This window comes from Gossypium arboreum, chromosome 3 (assembly GCF_025698485.1).
Source record: "Gossypium arboreum isolate Shixiya-1 chromosome 3, ASM2569848v2, whole genome shotgun sequence".
In the NCBI taxonomy this organism is placed as follows: domain Eukaryota; kingdom Viridiplantae; phylum Streptophyta; class Magnoliopsida; order Malvales; family Malvaceae; genus Gossypium; species Gossypium arboreum.
Genome location: NC_069072.1, coordinates 99,845,020 through 99,866,504, shown reverse-complemented (window position 1 = coordinate 99,866,504; position 21,485 = coordinate 99,845,020). Strand labels below are relative to the sequence as shown.

The 21,485-nt window shown below is 34.6% G+C and overlaps 1 non-coding gene across 1 annotated transcript; it reads right to left on the bottom strand.

The window, feature by feature from the left end:
• Positions 1-4,413: 4,413 nt before the first annotated feature.
• On the bottom strand, positions 4,414-4,520 carry LOC128290868 (small nucleolar RNA R71). The gene has a single exon (XR_008280650.1). It is a non-coding gene; the product is annotated as a small nucleolar RNA R71 (small nucleolar RNA).
• Between the last annotated feature and the right edge of the window lie 16,965 nt (positions 4,521-21,485).

The window sequence follows — 21,485 nt, the reverse complement described above, 5'->3', positions numbered from 1 at the left end:
AATATTGCATCAATGCTGCCAGTTAACAGAATAGCTATAAGCCATAAATATCATAGAAAGGCTGATAGAATTGTACAGAATGACTACAGGCCGTTCATTTCCTCCATCCATAATCACCCAACCCCATGCAATATCAGGGGTATTACGTGCATGCAAAGTCATACTCAGTACAATCATATATGTAAATCATAGGCACATCAATCATTCAGAACATAAGTGCATAATTGTCATTCTACCATACAGGGGTATTACGGTCATTTTACAAACCGGGGTCTTAACGACCCAACAGAAGGTCCTTCGTCTCCTCGAGTGACTTAAGTAACCTAAACAGACATAACGGAGCAAATGGGCCTAAGGCCCATTACTCAGCCCATGTGGGCCCACACCCTCGTGTGGCCCATTTAGCCCAAATTTAGATACGATTATGTGGCCTACATAGCCCAGTCCAATAATTATAACAAATTGCAGATTTAATCTGTGTGGGGCCCACGAGCCTATTGGGCCTACACCGCCCATTTAGGCCCAACGTGGCCAGAACTACCTAGTTCGTGTGCACGACATGACAAGTCTATCTATGTACCACTTAACAATAAAGTTTACCCATGAGGCCCATGAGCCCATTGGGGCGATATGGCCTGTAGCAACCCAAGCCCATGAGATCACTCATGGTGGCCTTCCTTGATGTACGCCCATGTTTCGTGGGCTCGGTTTACCCCATGAGCGATCACATGCTCGTAAGGCCCCAAATGCCGAAGTTTTGGCTTTTCAGCTTTTGCTGACTTCCAACGAAGAAGGGCGTGAATACAAACCTGTTTATGAGAACATGTCGAAGTCCACGATCACCAACCTTGGTTAAGCATGTATGAAATAATCCCTCCTAAAACCAGTGATCACCAACTCAACTTGTTCGCTCTATTTAAAGCTAGCTTCTTGCCAATTCTCATGTTAGCTTCCCGATGTGGATTACTTTTAATCCTTAGGAAAATTCCTTATTTTTTTATGACCACTTCAACCACAGAGTTCCACTTCAACTCCACCTCTTACCCAGCTCAAACATCAAAATAAATACTCCACTGCGCATCCTAAGACTTGAACCTTAGACCTCACAGTGACACAACATGCCACCTTGCCACTCCACCACAAGCTCTTTCTGTGTCATAAATCATCCACAATTATTTATAAAGACTACATGTCAGAGCCATGGTTCATCCCTTAAAAACCAAAATTTTGCAAGAGCCAAGACTTGAACCCAAGCTCCCTTGCAACCTTAATGACCCCACAACCAGTAGACCACATGCTTCCTTGTAACATTTATTTAACACAATAATTTAAAAGGCCTTTATCCAAGCACCCAGGGTTTTATTCACTTAAAACCAAAATTTTTGCTAAAGCCCAGATTTGAACCCAAGATTTCTCCAACACTTCTCAGGGTCATTAACCACCAAACTAGACATTTAATTGCGTCATTTCCTTGTACAATTAAATACTTATAGGCAACCTCTTTATGGACCCATACTCAAGGCCCAATACTTTTAAGCCCAAATTCGGGGCGTTTCAAGCCATCTCTATAATTAGAAATATAGACAACATGTAACCCATCTAAGTATTTGAATCAAATACTAATGTTGACTCTTTAACAGAATTATGGGCTAGTTTAGAATATCTACTGAAGGAAGTTGTCTTTCTTGCAATATAAACATTCTTACAATGGCACTTATCATCAGTTTAAACTTAGACAATCAATGGTTTAATATTTGTTTGCCACAATTTCACTATGCAAGCAAAAATGAAAGACAGAAACACAACGAGGATAATAGTTAAATGTGAAATTAAATTTATTTATTTATTTATCATTCAAATACATAGAAAACAATTCCATGTTTACTACAATATGTGAACATTTCCCAACAATATCGCACTTGCCCGAATGAAGTAAATGTTTCATGTTTTGTGCTCCCATATCCTCAACCTATTTGTCAAAAATCCTAGTTACAAGAGTCTTCGTAAATGAATCTATAAGACTATCTTCATAAGCTACATTCACCACATGTTTAATTCTTTCAGCTAAACAAATATCTTGACAGGTGTAAAGCATAAAAAACATAAGGCTTCCAACTATCAAAGCATATGGAACCTTACTCAGATGCTCTCTTTCTTCCGCTGTCTGAGGACAATCATCCAAAGAAATATAAAACCCGATGCAGTCAGCTAAATGATCTGTCATAACTCATTGTAGCATATTAAACTAGTTTTCATACTTAAGGAGCTTGAATATGCGTAATTATGGTATTTTTTGTTTTCTTTTTATATTTTAGTTTCAATCTAATAAAAAGTGTAAATTGAGTAGATTTTATGACCTTCGGAGCTGACAGAGGCCTATGGGAATACTGATGTATTTAACAAGTGTGCGGGACACTATTTGAAAGCATGAGAACTGAAGGTTGACCGCCTTGTTGCAACATAGAGGGTTTACATCTTAATAAAGAAAACAAAATGCTAAAATATGAATATTGCCTCTAGTGTGACAACACAGCTCGTGGATGTCCTGACACACCCCTGAAATGGAACCTGAGCCAAGCAAAATATTTTTCATGTTGCGACACAGGCTGTGGATATGGTGACACCAACCTTGTATGTGAAAACATTAACAAGATGAGGGCACTATAGTTCATATAATGGAAATTAATGGAGAAATATCAGCTGACCTAGGGTTAAGGACGACAGCCAACCCTAACATTATAAATAATCTCATTAGACACTTGATAAGGGACCTCTTTTGTCACTTAAATTTTTCCTTTCAATTTAGTTTTTAGTTTTTATTTATTTTTGGACCTAGAATCATTTTTAGTTTTTTTCACTCGTGATATTCGGAGAATCTGATTTGTGGATTTAGCCAAACACTTTGTGGATTTTTGCGCTTCCATCATTTAATACAATTAGGATCTCTTCTTAAACTTCCATTCTTGATTCACTTTTCATGTTTATTCTATTTATCAAGTTTACAATGTTTATTCATGAGGAACTAATCCTTTTATGGGTGATTAGCAAATAGAAGTGTGATTAATTAATTTCTATGTAGATTTTCTTAGCGGATTAGTTGTTTCAGATAGGAAGAACTTATGCCCTAGGCTTGACAATACTAGGAACTCATTTAGGTGGGAGTTAACCCAAAATTGGTATTTCCTATCCGTGAACCCCTTACCCCAATCTGATTAGGATTTTGAGGTCGAGAGATAAGTAGTTCTTGTCGGCATATTAGTTTAGTAAATGATCGAAAGATCCTACTACGGTGACGACTACTTGATTCAATAGAAACTCAAAATAGGAATTAGTTATGACCACCAAAGTGAGCTAATCACCCATGCTTAGATTTTTTTTGAGTTTATAGATTAGTTTTTTTGGTTTCACTCAGTTATGCATGTTTTATTCTTTTTTTATAAAACCAAATATTCTTAAAATTATATTTTGTCGTAATATAATTTATTTAAAGTACTAATTAATTATATTTACATTTAAGCTAATCTTAATATAAATGCCTCCCTTATCTATGATCGTTGGAGTACTTATCGACTCAGTTGTACACACTATATTACAACTTGACTCATATACTTGCAGAAACTGCCTCAATTTCACATTCTTAGTAGCAGTATTAACACTTTGGACATTAGTACGTTCAGAGGCGGTCAAGTTGTTGGCGTTGTTGTCATGAAAGCTCAGATTAATTTTAATTTTTACATTTTATAGATTAATTAGGAAAATTTTAAATTGTAGATACAATTTTTAGTTTTGACTAACATTTTTTTTTTGTGGTCTTAGTGTATGACTCAAAGTAAGGGTACAGCTATAGAGCCGCCCACTAGTCCAAAAAGACTAATCCTTAGAAACCGTCGATAGTAGCAACAACAACAGTAGAAGCAAAACCAACCACATGTTGTAGGCAACCCATGGTGAGAAAACCCATTGTTTGATGAAATTAACGAGGCTAACATCGAAGATCTAGCATCACCACCACAATTACCATTGAACCCACCAATGGCAAAAGAAGAGCGAACTCTGAGGGACTATGCACTACCTAATCTGGATATGGTGCAAGGTAGCATTATGAGGCCATTTATTTCAACAAATAATATTGAGATCAAACTAGAAATGATCCAGATGATCTAGAACAATTTGCAGTTCATAGGAACCATGACGGAGGATCCAAATCAACATCTAAAATGGTTCCTTCAACTTTGTGAGACATTCAAATTTAACAGGATCATTGATGATGCTATTCGTCTTCAGCTAAACCCCTTCTCCTTCATTGATAATTCTTTTACTTGGTTAAACTCACATGTACCAAGATTGATCACGACATAGAACAAACTTGCGAAGAATCTTTTACACAAGTTCCTTTCTATTAGCAAAATAGTCCAACTGAGTAGAGAGGTTGCTATATTCAAGAAACTAGAAGGAGAAAGTTTTCACGATGCTTGGGAGCATTTTAAGATGCTAATGCAATAATGCTTACATCATGGTTTACCCGAATGGTTGAAATTGTGAAATCCTTATTGTATTAGGTAAACAATTTTTAGCCACATTAAAGACCACTATTGATTTAGAGCATAATGAGTTAATAATGGAAATCAATGTTGAGACCGAAATTTTCAAATGTGGTCACCAACAAAATGAGGGAAGTAGGGAAAATAAGGGAAACAATATTTTGAAATATATGTAAAAATCCCTAATTACCATGAGCAAGAGAAGGTATTTTCTGTTATAACTTTAGGTCGCAAGAGTGGATTCAATGAGCGGGACAAAAGAAATAAGGTGGAGTGCCATGATGGATGTTGGACCAATATAGACAGAAAAATAATCCAAAAAGCATCCATGCATACATTGATAATGCAGGCGAACAAATCTGACAGCAACACTTAATTTTTTTTAAATGGAGATAAAATTTTTGTATATTATTATATTTTATTACACTTACAAGTAGTTTAGGATTTAATTTTATTCAAACTATTTTTGAATTTAAACCGAACACTTTAAAAATTGAGAAGAAGAGCTGAAACATAGTTGATGTCGCAACCCCAAAAATAGATTTAAGAAATTGAGCAATTCGGCTCGATGTCATAATAGAACACCTTTGTGTTGTGACACAAAAACCAGTTTACCCCAAATTTCAAATTTTCAAGATGTGTCGCGACATTAGTAATCTTCCAAGGATATCACTTTCTACAGGGTTGACCTAACTCGTCAGACAACCCAGTGGCAAAAACCTTGCTTTAACCCATTTTTTAGCTTTAAATAAAAAGCTTTTTAATGTAAAACTACCTTTAAGTACTTCTAAACCTTCATTAGCAACAAAAACCTCTAAAAACTTTCAAAATCCCCAAATTTCTTCTCATTTTTCACCTATGTTGTTGCAAATTTCTTTCCTTTCCTTATTATTCTATTCAGTGCAGGTTAACAGACTCCTAATTAGAGAAAAAGTTTACATCAAAGCTTTCGCAAGGAATCAAGAAGTTCTAAATTGAGGTTAAAGGTTCCTAACTTTATTATTTTAATGAATTTAGGAAATATATTGCTTGATATTTAGTTAGTTCTTTTAGTTACAAAATTAAAAAAGAAATGCCGCCTAGAAAAACTAGAAGAATTAGAAAACCTGAATCATCGATGACTACAAACCCCTCAAATTTTCCAAATCCAAAAATCCAAAAATTCTTTTTGGAACTACAAGGAAAGACATTTATTCATAAACGGAGATTTGAGCCATTGATGATTCTTTGTAAGGATATTTGGTGGTTGGTCTAGTACCATATGTGGGAACTCTTTTACATAATCCCTAAAGACTTGGCTGTGATTCCATATAACACCACGATTTTGGTGGGTGCAAGACTTGGAGTTTAGACTTTAAGTAGTATGATTGGCATAGTAGTATTCGTCAAAATGCATCTTTTGGCATATAAATTGGGTGGATACAATTATGTGTTTAAGTTAATAAAGATTCCATGCTAGATTGCTTTGTAAATTAGAATAAGGTAACAGTCAAGTAAAATGATATTGGGGGTGTGAGTTTAGGCCAAGATATAGTGCACCCTGTAACTATGGTACTGTACAAGATAAGTTAAAAGGGAAGCTAGTTAGGAAGTAACCAAACGTGAGCCAGGATGGTTAAAAGATAAAAGGGATACTCAATTAGGTTTCTCAAAAGTTGTGGACTTTTGATAAGACAAATCAGTAATGATGTGACGTTTGTCAAGTTCCAATAAGGACATGTATTATATTAATAGATATATAGGTTCAGAGAAAAGGAGCTCTCTCCTTCCCTTTTTCTTATAAAATGTTGAAATATGAGGCTAGAGGAGACAAAAGTATTTATTTAAGTTGGATTTGAAACCTTGGATTTTATCAGTGACTTCTCCCTGTCAAGGTAAGTCTTATTGCTCTGTAAAAGTATATATGTATAAGTGCATGAAAAAAGTAAGGCTTTGTATAAGGGTCATTTGGGATTGAGATGACAGTAAAGGTCATTCAAATGGGTTTTAATAGTGTCCTTTTGTTTTATAAGGTAGTGGATGTTGGATCTGGAGTTCAAGCTACTATCTATTGTTTTCAGGTGAGTTTCTAAGCTGACTCTTACATGTATACTGCTATTACTAGACATTTCTATGAAATTTGAATGAAATGTGAAACCGACAATAGAAAATTAAAGCATAAAGGTTATTCTATTGTAAGAATGTTTACTAGGTTTTGCTTGTATAGTTTGTACAACATCTTACATGTCTAACTATTCTAATGTTAATGTATGGTTATATGGGCATACCTAGAATGCATGAGAAGAGTTCTATGATAGTATGGTGTATGTGAATGAATCAAAGTGTTATGCCTTAAGTGATGTCAATGTATGAAAGGTCTAACACCTAGGTCTATGACTGTTCACTGCAATAGAGTTTAAAGGTGTCCTTCGGGACTCTAAACATGATCTCTGGAAGGAAAAGCCCATGGCCATATGATTTTCCACAAATTGATGTGTAAAAATTGGCTTTTCTGACGTAATATAGGAGCTTTATCTCGAGCAAAATAGAGTTTTTAGCATAATTTTTCTTTGTTTTTTTTATTTTCATATTTTTAGGAAACAAGGGAAAATGTCTCGTTTTTTGTCTATTTTTTACCCAAATTAGTTGATAGTGTCATTTGGAGGCCTAACGTGTGTTCGAGTGATGTAGAGACGTGTTAGAGGTTAAAAATAAGCGAGAACAACACCTATGGCAAGGATATTGCAGTATCAACCCTTGGAATCACAATACCTCCGACAATGTAAAAATGATTCCCTTCAGTGGTATTGCAATATCCCCTTTGGGTATCGTAATATCCACCTCCCAAGGAATACCCCTAGTTTCAATATTGCTCGAGATATCATGATATCCTCTTCTGGGTATCATGATATCACCTTCGTTAGTGGGAAAAACTTTGACAAAAAGGGCAGCCTTTGTCTACTCAGCCCACCAATCACACAAGGCCCGTGTAGAGGCATTTTTGGCACCGAAAAGTCTTCATAATACACTTAAAAACAATAAAAAGTTGATGAGGAAGAGGGAGACACATATTAGCTTTAAGTTAGTTATCATTGTAAATAAGACTTATTTACATTTGTAGTTTCTATACCTTGCTTTCAAGACTCTTTTAGCTTTACTTTAATGTATTTAAATTTATTTTAATTTAAATATGTTAAAGCTTGTTCCTTTTATGTTTCTTGCCTTAGATTTCTCTATTAAATGCTTTTGGTTTCATGCTATTTAAGTTTTCTTGCATAAAAATCTTAAGTTTTGTATATTTCTCAAGCTTTACGTTCATGGATGCCTTATTTTCCATGGTTTTGTTTATTTTCCTTACTTCGACCATGCGTAGCTAAACTTTTAAGGAGGTTGGTTGATGGAGATGTGGGTAAACTAACATCCCTTGAACAAAGGACTAAATCATAACAAATTGAATTAATTTGAATAGAACTAAGAACTTAGGTAATGAAGCCCCTAAGGTAATATCAAGAAAAAGTGAGTCCAGAAGGTAATCTTGTCACGAACCCATTTGTTAGTCTCGAATTAATCGGCGAGATCAGAAGGGAAACCAGACCTGATTCGTCTAAGTCGGTAAAATTGTTATCAGAAGATAAAATAGAGCCACTTAGTAATTTACAAGATTTATGTCTCTAGTAAGAGATTTGGTGAACCACATCGAAGTCAACCAACCCCTATTAGTTATTTGTTTGATAGTCTCACTAGTTTTACATTTCTTGCAATTTAGCCCTTAGTGTAGAATATTTAATTTTCTTGCAAACTTATCTTTTTTATGAATTTTCGTACTATAAAATCATATTAGTAGCCACTTAGACTCTATTGTTTATGGAATACTTTGTGTTTCATCGAACTATAAATATTACAACTGACACTGTATGCTTATAGCTAAAACCCGCTCTTTATATGATTTCATAAATTCATTTTTTTAATACGCATGCATTGTGCGGGTCATGTTGTTGGCGCTGTTTCCAAGGAAGATGGTGTAAGATTTAGTAATTTTTAGTGTACACTTTTAAGTAGAGATAAGTAGCCAAAGTAGGATTTCTAGATACAACCTTATTTTCTATTTGTTTTTATTTTGTTTTAAGTTTAATTATTTTTCTTCAATCTCTTGTGCTTGTAGGAACGTTGTATGACTCAAACTGGTAATGGTGTCTTACCATTTGAGCTGGAACTAGAACATATCATCACACCAAGAGAGGAAACTATTGAAAATATGTTACACCAAAAATATCCATAGAGCAAAGAACTTTGTGCGACTACACAATGCCCAATTTAAATGTTGTTTGGAGAAGAATTAATTGCCCGACAATCAATGCTAAGAACTTCGAAATCAAACCCGTAATGATCCAAATGATACAATCGAACCTTCAACTTTGAGGGTCAATAAATGAGCATCCAAGTCAACACTTTAAATGGTTTCTAATCATTTTTGATACATTCAAGTATAATAGGGTATCAATGACGCTATTTGTCTTCAGTTATTCCCTTTCTCTCTTATTGTTGATGCTTTTATGTGGTTAGATTTGTAGCTGGTAGATTCAATAAACATTTGGGACAAGCTAGCAAGCAAGTTTTTGGCAAAGTATTTTCCCTCGGGCAAGACCATGAAACTTCGAATAGGCATTAATAATTTTCGATAATTGGAAGGAGAGTGACCGCTTCCAGATGTACTTATGTCTAAAGTGTGAATACTATAATAAGATATAAAATGACAAGGCAGTATTTGGAATGACGGAAATTTGCAAGTGCACACAATCATAACAAGCAATAAAGTGACAAGTAATTATCGAGTTATCCTACCCACAACGACTATGAAAAGAATTTATTTATGAATGCTATTTAAAACACTTTGGTGAAGAAAAATATTTTGTTTGAAGAGGGTGATTACAAACTAAGATTTTAAACTAAGTAAACTAAATAAATAAATCTCAAATGCACGATTTCAAAATACAAGTTTAATCACGATGACATAATTGTGTTAGATTAATTACATTTCTTATCTTAGAATTATTAAACTCATGTTTATAATGTTATGAATAAATTCATGGCAACTCAGCAATTTGCTAACTTATGAACATACTCACCTGCTAAAATCCATTCATCTCTTGGACATATCTCTATGTCAATTCAATCACTTAAACAAATCTTAATAGGCAAATATGTTATAGCACATACATACTAATTAAATTGAAATAATCCCTCAAACATATCCCTATGTCAATTCAAACAATTAACTCTATTTAATAAGCACATAAAAGACTATGTGAGGTAACAAAGTATCCTTACCTTGAAACAGTTCAATCACAATAATCTTGCAAGTTATGCAAGGCAAATGTATCGTCAGATACCGTTGCTAATTTAACCTTCAGCTACCTTTGATGATTAAACATGCACTGATTAAATACTGTGTCTATTAATTACAATTTCAATTCGCTTAAATAATTAATTCATTAGTTACCTCACAATTGTAATGCAAGAATAACTTAGTCATGATTTTACTTAATAAGTATCTTACCGAGGCCAATACAAACATAAACACAATTTTAACAATTTAAGAAGTCGAAATGCAATCAACCTAACACGAATTAAATTCAAGCTAAATTGATTAAATTAACCATTCCAACAATATAAATATTCATAGATATGTTCATCATAACAACAACAAAAATTAAAGAGATAGGGGACAAGAATCAAATCCGGTGTTTGTCCATGACTTGACCAGCTTGCTCCGTTCTTCGTTCTCTGTTGTCCTCGTTGATCAAATCTGCTATGAACACTTCAATGTTGCTCCAAAATGGCTGATGAACACCCCTTTTCCAAGGGAGGAAATTGACAAGAAAGCAAGAGAATTTAGAATGGTAAAGAAGAGAGAAAAGATGTGAAATGAATTGAGGTGTGTTCAATGATCAGCCAAAGGGGTTTTTATAGTTGAAGATGGATACTAAAATTAGTTTAAAAATAGCAGCAAAAGAGCCATCCCTTGGCAATTTCTTTCCACTAATGTAGGTAGCATTGGAACTTGAATCAATAGGTCTTTAACAAGGTTGTAACGTGGCTGGGCTTTAGGGGTAAGTAGAAGATAGATAATTTTAGGCTAAAACCCTAAACTCAGCTTGCATCAGACCTTCGAAATAATTACCTTCAATGTATCAACTTTCCTTTCTTTCACATGTTCTTTTGTACATCTTATTTTAAGAACTCATGTTTTTTTTTCTCTTTTTTTTCACAAGCATTTTACTGAATGTACTATAATTTTAGAGCATTTGATACTTCTTTTCAACTCCCCCAAACTTAATTTCAAAGAATAATTTGAATAGTACTGAGTCTAGTGTTTGAATTTTAAGATAGTTAAGAGAGAAGTGATGGCTAAATTTGCAAGGGTTCAAATAAAATTAGGCCATATAGTCTCAAAGTTGGGTTTCAAAGGATAAAAATTTCATCATGGTTGGCTTGAAAGGCTCAAACGGTCCAAACATCAGTTGCCTAAATCATTTTCAACATTCCATGCTTCCTAGGATTTCGCCTTAAGAAATTACTAAGTCATTCTAAAGAATTAAACTTTCATGCACGTCTAACTTTCCTAAGGAACTAAAAATTTTATGGTACGATTTACATGCTTTATTAAAAATACATTTATGTCATTATTAAGTTAACATAATAATTATTAAAATATTCAAACTTTATTTATAATTTGAAGTTTAGCATACTTAACAAATTTTCAAATTTATTGAACAAAATATATCATAATCATAATTAAAAGAAAATTTTATTCTGAGTGGAAATAATTTCAATTTTTCGGTTCCCCTACTTAAGATGAACAATATCCTCATTGTTAAAAGTGAATAGATACTATACACCAGGTAGGATTCTAGATAAGAGGAGGTGAGTCAAATTGACTTCTAAGTACCAAGCTGTCTCAAGATCCAATCCTAGACATGTATATACCTATTGCCACACTTTATTCTTTGCGACTTGTTCATTTTTATTCATGATTTCCATCTCTTGCTTTATTATGCAAAAATAAAAATTCCTAATTAAGCTTAATCCTAAAGTGACCTAAGAAAAAAAATAAAATAATGTCAAGATTCCCCATTTTATTTATTTGTAGATCCTTCTGAATTTGACTCATCTTTTGCTCCATCATTATTACCTTTGCATGAATCGCTTCGCTCCTTCTTTGATAGTGGACTCTATGGTTCAAATATGAAATCTGGAAACTCAGGCATAAAAATAAAATGGGTCATTGTATATTTTCGAAAAAGTGCTTCTTATTGAGTCATCCCTTATTTTTGAGTATCTCCAGTAAGCTTGTTGCTACCACTGTATATGTTGCATTATGTCCATCAACTTTGATAGCTCATCTTGAAGATCTGGGTGAGGTGATTGAGCTCTGGACATTGAAGTTTCGACATCAGGTTCAGCTTCTGGTTCCATTGGTTTCGCCTTATCTGGGACTTCAGCTGATTGCATTGTGGAATCTTCTTCTTCTTCTTCGGTGTCCTCACTTTCTTGAACTCGTTGCTGTAGAACAGATTCTTTAGCTATTCAGTAGAGGTCTCGATATGTGATTGTGCCCTGGCTATAGCCTGTCTTTTTTACGTTTGCAAGAATTTTAGCTTTCAAGCACAGAATTGTTATTGTAAAGAGAAAGTAAGCTGGGCCGAAACGTCTAACGACACAATTCCGTATTTCTCTCAAGATGATTTTTCCTACATCAATGGTCTTTCCAGTTAAAATCGAGTATAATAAGACCATTCGCTCTAATGAAATCGTAGTTCCATGTGAACAAGGCATAACACTGAATCGTGTCACATGAAAGTGTTTTTCGTAGAATAAAATTTCGTTGAAAAATCCCATTCCGCATTAAACCTCTTTGTAATCTGAACTAGTATTTAGAATGTCTCGTTCAATGTTAAAACTCAAGTCGTTTAGCAAAATGTTAATCATATTAAAGTGTTATTACTATTTAAAACTTTGTTTGTGCAGAAGCTTTTAAAATAGGTTGCGTAAACATGGGGCTCTGAAAAACGTTTATCCTTTTGAAAACCCATGGCCTACTATTAACGGATACAAATCAAAATAAATAAAACCTCAAATTAAAAGTTCAAAATTTAAAGAGGCTTTATTACATAACAAATACCCAAATTAAATTACTTATAATTGAAAATCAAATATGGAAGCAAGAGCAGATGTGTGCTCACCTTTGAGTCCCTTGCAGCACCGATCCATCCAAGATTGGGCGTTACCTGTACAATTAAAACTGATGGCTGAGTTCACGAAAACTCAGTGTGCAACCCAATAAGCAAACAATCAGAAAACAAACACCGTCTGGGCCTAAGCCATTTTTAGAATAGTGACAATATCGGTTTGGGCTTTAGCCCATCTCAAAACAGAAATAGTCATGTGTTTGGGCCTTGGACCATTCTAGTAACACTAAATAGTGCAGTAACAGTAACAGTACAGATATGCAATTAGAAATCCTACCCAACCAGCCTCTACACACTACTCTGTCTAGCTGTACACACTATGTGGGGATAAAATCAACCCACCCATCCCTACACACCAAAAATAGCACCGATTGCGGCACTAAATAGTATTTACAATAGAGCTTCCAGTATAATAGGCTTAGAGGCATTAGTGATTTGCAGTAGAGCTGCCAGTACAGTACATTTCCTCCAATCATATAAAAACCTATCCCCATGCAATGCATCTTGCAACATGTCATAATATTACACATGTGTTCAATACAGTTACAATAGCATGATAAAATATAAACATACATCACATAGGGGAAAAACAGTCATCTTACCTCATAAGGGCAAAACAGTTATAAGGGCAAAACAGTCATTTTACCTCATAAGAGCAAAACAGTATTTTACCTTATTAGGGAAAAACATTCATTTATAAAACTTGGGGTCAAGGTATGCTTACCAACCCAACAGAAGCTCCACAATCGCTTCGGCCGACCCGTGCAACCTTAACAGTCAAATAGTTACCAGATCAATTCCATCTCTATAGAAAAGAATAGAATCAAATGTTGACAGTTACCAGAACAATGAAGGATAGTTTGCTCATCCTCAAAATCGAATGCATGAATGCCTACAATCCCAAGTTGGCACCAACACTCCCTTCACTTCAAATCCCCTTGATATTCTTCTAAAATCCCTCCTCAAATCCCTCCGGCCGATCACACCTTCCCCAACTACTTAATTTGAATTCCCTTCAACCACTTTAGTATTTCAGTCAACCCAAAACTCTTCCAAGGCACAGTAGCAAAATAAAACACCTACTGTGACCACCAAGATTCGAACCTTAGTCCTCTGGCATGGATAACACGTCACTCACTACCTAGACCAGCAAGCCCTTTATGTTATAAAATACCCACATTTATTTAAGAAGCCTACTGACCAGAGACAACGGATTATTCCTTTTAAAAAAAATTTTTTTTGCACATGCCCAAGCTTGAACCCAAGACTTCTCAGACACTTCCCAGAACACTTAACCACTGAAATAGACACACAGTTGTGTCACCTTCTTGCACAACTAAACATTTATGAATGTCCTCTTAACTGTTCCCATACTTAAGACCTAATACTTCTAAGCCCAAATTCAGGGCGTTACAATTCACCCTTCCTTAAAGAAATTTTGTCCCCAAAATTTCCAACTACTAGAACAGTCGTATATCATAGACTACCCCACTATGCTCTTGCTGTGCATTCTAGTTCCAAAACACTACCACATTAACTTGAGTGTTTCCAGTACAGTTTGTGGATAGACTGGGACAGTGCGTCAATCTAACCGTACGATCATAAGACCCAATCTCAGTCTCAGTTGAAACCATCCCCAGCTTTATTATTAAGCATGTGGCCAAATGACGAAGACCCAGCTCGAGAACCTCCACGGCCTCCGCCACGGCCTCTTGTACCCCTTTCGCGAGTACCTCTGGTGCTCATTATCGAATTGCGTTTTATTTTTATTAATAGTTTTATGCTTCAGTTTACAGTTTTAGTGTTTATTAACTGAGGCGTTATGGAGACAGTATCAAAAGTATAGAGTTTTATTTTTGCACAACTCAGTGTCTATCGGTGTCTACCTTTTTTGCTACAGTTTTAGTATACACTACTAAAGAGTTTGCAATACGTCTACTACCTATAGTAGTCTTAGTAATCCTAACTATGGCAGTTTCTATCAAAATCAAAATACAGTTTTCAGAGAGAATTTACAGGATCGACGCGGAGACTCGGTGTACCACACATTCAGTAAAACATTTCAAAATACCTTCAAATCATTTGGAACATTTCTTTTTGGAAATTCCAAATTTTAGAAGGAACCCAAATCCATAGTCGAGTTTTGCAACCTGGCTCTGATACCATAAAATGTAACACCCAAACTCGGCCTAGACGTTATATTTGAATCTGGCGGTGTCACATGAAAGTGTTTTTCGTAGAATAAAATTTTGTTGAAAAACCCAATTCTATATTAAACCTCTTTGTAATCTTAACTAGTCTTTAGGATGTCTCATTCAGTGTTAAAACTCAAGTCGTTTAGCAAAATGTTAATCATATTAAATTGCTATTACTATTTAAAACATTGTTTGTGCGGAAGCTTCTAAAATAGGTTGCGTAAACGTGGTGCTCTGAAAAATGTTTATCCTTTAGAAAACTCATGTCCTACTATTAAAGGATACAAATCAAAATAAATAAAACCTCAAATTAAAAGTTAAAAATTTAAAGAGGCCTTATTACATAACAAATACCCAAATTAAATTACTTATAATTGAAAATCAAATATGGGAGCAAGAGCAGTTGTGTGCTCACCTTTGAGTCCCTCGCAGCACCGAGGTAAAAGGTAGCACAATCATGGCCACTTAACCCGATTGTTCAAAAGAAAATGTCGAAACTTGAAAGAATAAGAGGAGGAGAGATGATGCATTTGGCTAATACTTGAGTTAGGAAGTGAAGAGCAGAGAGTCGGCCAAGATAAAACTGATTGAAAAGGAAGAAGAAGGAAGCAATCGGTTAAGAAATCAAGAACTAAAAGCCAAAATAAATGGAAGAGAGGAAGAGAGGTAATATTCGGCCAAAGCAATAGGATGCAAAGTAAGAGAAATTGTTTAGATCCAAAAGAGAAGAGAGGGGAGCAGAGGATGCATTCGGCTAAGGAGAATAACAAACGATAGAAAAAGAAGTACAACTCGAAAAAAATGAAAGATACCGCAAGACTTTCTAGATCAATTTCGTCTTTATAGAACAGAAAAGAATCAAATGTTGACAGTTACGAGAACAATGAAGAGTAGTTTGCTCATCCCCAAAACTGAATGCATGAGTGCCTACAATTCCAATTTGGCACCAGCACCAACACTCCCTCCACTTCAAATCCCCTTGATCTTCTCCTAAAATCCCTTCAACCGATCACACCTTCCCCAACAACTCAATTCATATTCCTCTCAACCACTTCAGTATTTTAGTCAACCCAAAACTCTCCCAAGGCACAGCTACAAAATAAAGCCCACCAGGATTTGAACCTTAGTCCTCTGGCATGGATACCATGCCACTCACTAGCTAGACTAGCAAGCCCTTTATGTTATAAAATACCCACCTTTATTTAAGAAGCCTATTGACTAGAGACAAGGTTTATTCCTTTAAAAATAAAATATTTTCCACATGCCTAGGCTTGAAGCCAAGACTTCTTAGACACTTTGCAAAACACTTAACCCCTGAAACAGGCACACAGTTGCGTCACCTTCTTGCACAACTAAACATTTATGAATAGCCTCTTAACTGTTCCCATACTCAAGACCTAATACTTCTAGGCCCAAATTCAGGGCGTTACAACCATACCTTTGTGAGTGGTGTCAAATATTCTCTTCGGCAAGTTTGGATTCCTTGCTTTGACACAGTCCACTTAAAATCTAGAACTGTAAGTTCCTCGAGAATTTCTTGCAAATTTTCAAGCTCTATATTGCTCATCAAGGAAGAATAATTATCATTTTTGAAATCAGGTAATTCAAAGAACTTTTTAATAGCGTTTGAAGTTATTGGTGCCTTTATTCCACGAACTGGAACTTCTGTAAACTCTCTTGAGGTTAAATTCACATAGAATTCACGCACTAACTCCTCATTCACACTAGGTCTCTTCTCACAAACAATTCCCAATTAAGGACTTCAGCAACTTGACGAATACGTGCTATAAAGTCTTTGCAGTTACTCTCTTTCAATGTAAAGCCTTTCTCTGGATGCATCTGTTGATTTTTGAAGATACTCTCGTATCTTTCTTGTAACGCCCCTTACCTGCATTCAACACTGAAACAAGGTAGGAGGTATTACCAGAACATAACACATACCATTAAATAAAACCGAGACAAAAATATGTCATCCAATTAGATCATGAATCATTATAACATATGCTTTTAACAATATTATCCAACTTCAATGGCTTTGTACAAAATAATCGGTCAAATACTGTAACCAATATTTTAAACCTAGGCAATTATGACACATAACAAAATAACTAAGCCTACCATACATGCCATAATTAAAAATGTTTAGTTCAAATACCAAAAGTATTGATAGTGCGGGCAGATCTTCAACGATCTTTAACTCCTGTGCTAGCTGGATGACACTATAAGACAAAAGAGAGAAAAGAAAGTAAGCTTATTGCTTAGTAAGTAAGTATATAAATAATAAATAAGGAATCTAATATGTTTACAAAATAACTCAATTATATCTATTTTTAATTTCACTATTTACTCTAATTTGATCAAGTTGTCCCTCCTACATCATGTTCACTGAATAAATCATAACTTGAGTTACGAAACTCAAAATTTAAATCCGTAAAATTTTCCTGAAACTAGGCTGATATTACTTCTTACTAAAATTTTTCTAGAATTTTTGGTCAAGCCAATTAGTATATTTTATTAGTTAAATTTTCCCCTATTATACAACTCGACTGATCTGACCTTAGTTCACTACGAATTGATTTTATCCCTGTACAAAAGTCAAATAGCCATGAAATTTATTTCATTTAAAACTATACTCAATAAGGAATCTAGGAATATGAATTATATTTCTTAATTATTTTTTTACAATTTTTGATTATTTTTCAAATTCAGAACAAGGGATCACGTAGTCATTCTGAACAAGTCTCACAAAAATATAAATATCTCAAAATATAAGATTTCTTTATTGCCCTGTTTCTTTGACATGAAAATAGAATCATTAATATTTAATTTCATATCTCATTCAGCCTCTAATTAAATTCCTACTATTTTTGGTGATTTTTCAAATTCACATCACTGCAACTGTCCAAACAGTTTTATTATCAATTTTGATCTTTCACACTTTGGTTGCATTCATTGCTTATCCTTAACAATTTTTCCAACCTCCAATCACATATCGAGCTTATTACTCATACGTTACACATGTATATTCTTACACTTATCATTACAAGGTCATACATAATTTCATTTAGTCAATTTTCCCGTTCAACACTTCAGATCGAGTCCCCGATGCTTGGTGGCTTCAGCACGTAGTTCTACCCATCACATAGTTTGGCTCTCTTGTACACATGGTGAACATGAACACTTAGTACCACCCATGTGACCTAGCCACTTTATCTCGTAGCTCTCTTGTCTACATGGTGTCCTTCACCTGGAACCACACATGCGACCTAGCTACATTTATCCCATAGCTCTCTTGTCTACATGGTATACATCCCGTATCACACATGTAACCTAGATACCACATAGTATCTCATAGCTCTCTTGTATACATGATGTGCACTTAGCACCATACATGTGACCTAGCTACATACCATCTATATCTTTCGATTCTGAAGGTTCAACCAGGAAGTATTTCACTTTCTATTACTTATTTCCATTCTTCCAATAGTCGATTATGATTCAAAATCAGCTACAATATATAAAATATGCTGAAATATAAAAACAGTAAATAAAGATAATGTATTATTTACATACAAACTTACCTCGGTGCAAAATATGAAAATTTTACAATTTAGTCCAAAATCTTTTCCTTCCTCCGTTCGAGGTCGATTCCATGCCTTTCTTAATCTATAACAACAAATTTAGCTCATTTAACAATCATACTATCTATTTCAATCCAAAAATCACATTATGGAAAAATTACGTTCTTGCCCTCTAACTTTTACAAAATTATGATTTTTCCTTAGGCTCGGAAATTTAATTTCAGCCCTTATTCTTATGCTTTATGACATGCTGAACATTTTTCTCTTCTATGACAACATCAAATTCTCACTCTAACATGTACTTATGAACATTAGGTATTTTTGCCGATTATACAGTTTTGCTCATTTTCGCTAAAAATCGCTTAGAAAAGATCGTTCTCCTAAATTCAAACATTCATATTCTACCATCAAACATCAAAATACATGCATATAATTCATGGGTAAATTTTTAAACATAAACCCTAACTCGAAATAATGGTAGAAATAGGTAGACCGAGCTACGAAGATTTCAAAAATGTAAAGAACATTAAAAACGGGGCTTGAATGAACTTACTATTGAGCTTGAAAGGTTGGGAAAAACCCTAGCTATGGTGAACATACAAGTTTCGACCAAGGAAGAAGATGGATGGACAAAATTTTGGCTTATTTTTCCCATTTTATTTCTTTTAATTGCCAAATGACAAAAATGCCCTTAAGGCATTTCTTTAAAATTTTGTCCTATTCATGCCCATTTTTGTCCATATAAAGTATAATGGTCTAATTCCATTTAAGGGCCTCTACTTAAAACCCCCATTTCAATCAAGTACTTTATGAACTAGAACACACTTTTTCACCTATTTCAATTTAGTCATAAACATCAAATTAAACACCGAGTCATAAAATTTTCAACCTCGGATTCGTGGTTTCGAAACCACTATTCCAAATCAGGCTGTTACATTTCTTTGGTTTCCTGACAATGGAACTTGTTTTTTGTTTCATCAATTTGGGCACAAGCACGAGTTCTCTTGCAAGGCATGATTAACCTGAAAAAAAGATGGGAAAAATTATTTTCACAAAAATTTAATTAATAAAAAATATTAATGATTCAATAAATTGAAAAATTAAATATTAGAATAAATTTAAAATTGAAGATAAAATACGATCTTACCACTTTTTTTAAAAAACTCCTAAAAAAATAGTTAGAAAGCAAAAGAGGTTGACTTAAGGTAGGTTGGAGGATTTAGCTAAGAAGGGTGAAGGTGTGTGCCACTCGGGTGTTGGAACGCTGCTAGGTGTGTGGGTGGAAGGGCTCGGTAGTAGGCAGCAGTGTGCGCGAGAGTTGGGGCTGGAGCAGCAGGCGCTGAGTAGGGCCAGGCATGCAGTACAGCGAGCGATGGGCAGGCGTCCGTGAGGTCTGCTGGTCGTGTGCTGGCCGACTGCTGCGTGATGTTGTGGCTAGGGGCTTGCGGTACTTAAGGGATTTGGTGCTTTGGGATTTTGAGTGATGAATGAATGGAGGGATGTAAGGGTGGAATTTATAGTGAGAGTAGTAGGAATTAAAGTAGAATTCTTAGTATAATTTATCAATTAAAAAGAATTCTAATTCTAATTCTACTCAAAGTTAACAATAATTAATAATCAAATATATGCATATTAAATTATTAATGCTGTTAATTTATTAAAACAAGATTAAAATTAAACTAATCCTATTCCATGCTAAGTTGATAAAAATTAATATATCAATTATAATAGATATAGTTATATATTAAAGATTATCATCTTATTATTATTATTTGTAAATTTTTTATTTTATTAAACTAAAATCATTTATTCTAGAAGCCTTTTGAAAATATTTACAAAAGGAGGCATCTAGTTTTTAATATTCACAAAAAGAGCAACCAAATTTTATAGATAGTTCAATTAAGTCCCTAGACTTAATGAAAATTTGAAATTGAGTTGCAGTTTAAAACTTGGATCAAAATTGACCCTTTTATTTGAAAAATTAAATTTCAATTTAAGGAATAATTTCTCAAAAAATTATGTTAAAATCAATTCCCAAGAAAGATTGGAGGGGTCACAAGCGGTCCCGCTTAAGTTCCAATCTCCTGGACAGAAATTATTTAAACATACTAATCCTGAAAGTATACCCTAAATCATTTATTAAAAGGAAAATAAGAAAATTTAAACATCCGATAAAATGGACGAAATTTGATTCCGTTCAATCTTATCTCCCGAATAATGTTTCAGGCACTGAGCATTAACTTGAAAATTACCTCCCTTACTTTGGAGTTCAACAACTTCGTATGGATAGACGTGATGAATCGTAAATGGACCGGTCCAATGTGATTTTAGTTTACCTGGAAAGAACCTTAATCTGGAATTAAATAACAAGACTTCTTGACCTGCTTCAAATTCTCGAACTCGAATGTGCTTGTCATGCCATATCTTAAATCTCTCATTGAGTAATTTGGAATTTTCGTACGAGACCATTTGGAATTCCTTTAGCTCATTGAGTTAGAGCATCTGTTTCTCATTAGCAAGCTTAAGATCCAAGTTGAGTTGTCAAAGGGCCCAGTAAGCTTTGTGCTCTAACTCTAAGGGCAGATGACAAGCTTTCCCAAAGACCAACCTATAGGGTGACATCCCTAAAGGTGTCTTGTATGCTATCCTGTAAGCCCATAAAGCATCATCCAATCTTTTGGACCAATCTCACCGGTTTAGGCAAACTACCTTCTCAAGTATGCCTTTGATCTCCTTGTTTGCCAGTTTAGCTTGCCCATACGTCTGCGGATGGAAAGATATAGCGACCTTGTGTTTCACTCCATGTTTATCTAATAACCATTTCAACCACTTGTTCACAAAATGGGACCCTTCATCACTGATGATGGCTCTTGGGGTTCCAAACCTTGTGAACACATGTTTCTGCAAAAACTTCATCACAACCTTAGCATAGTTTGTCAG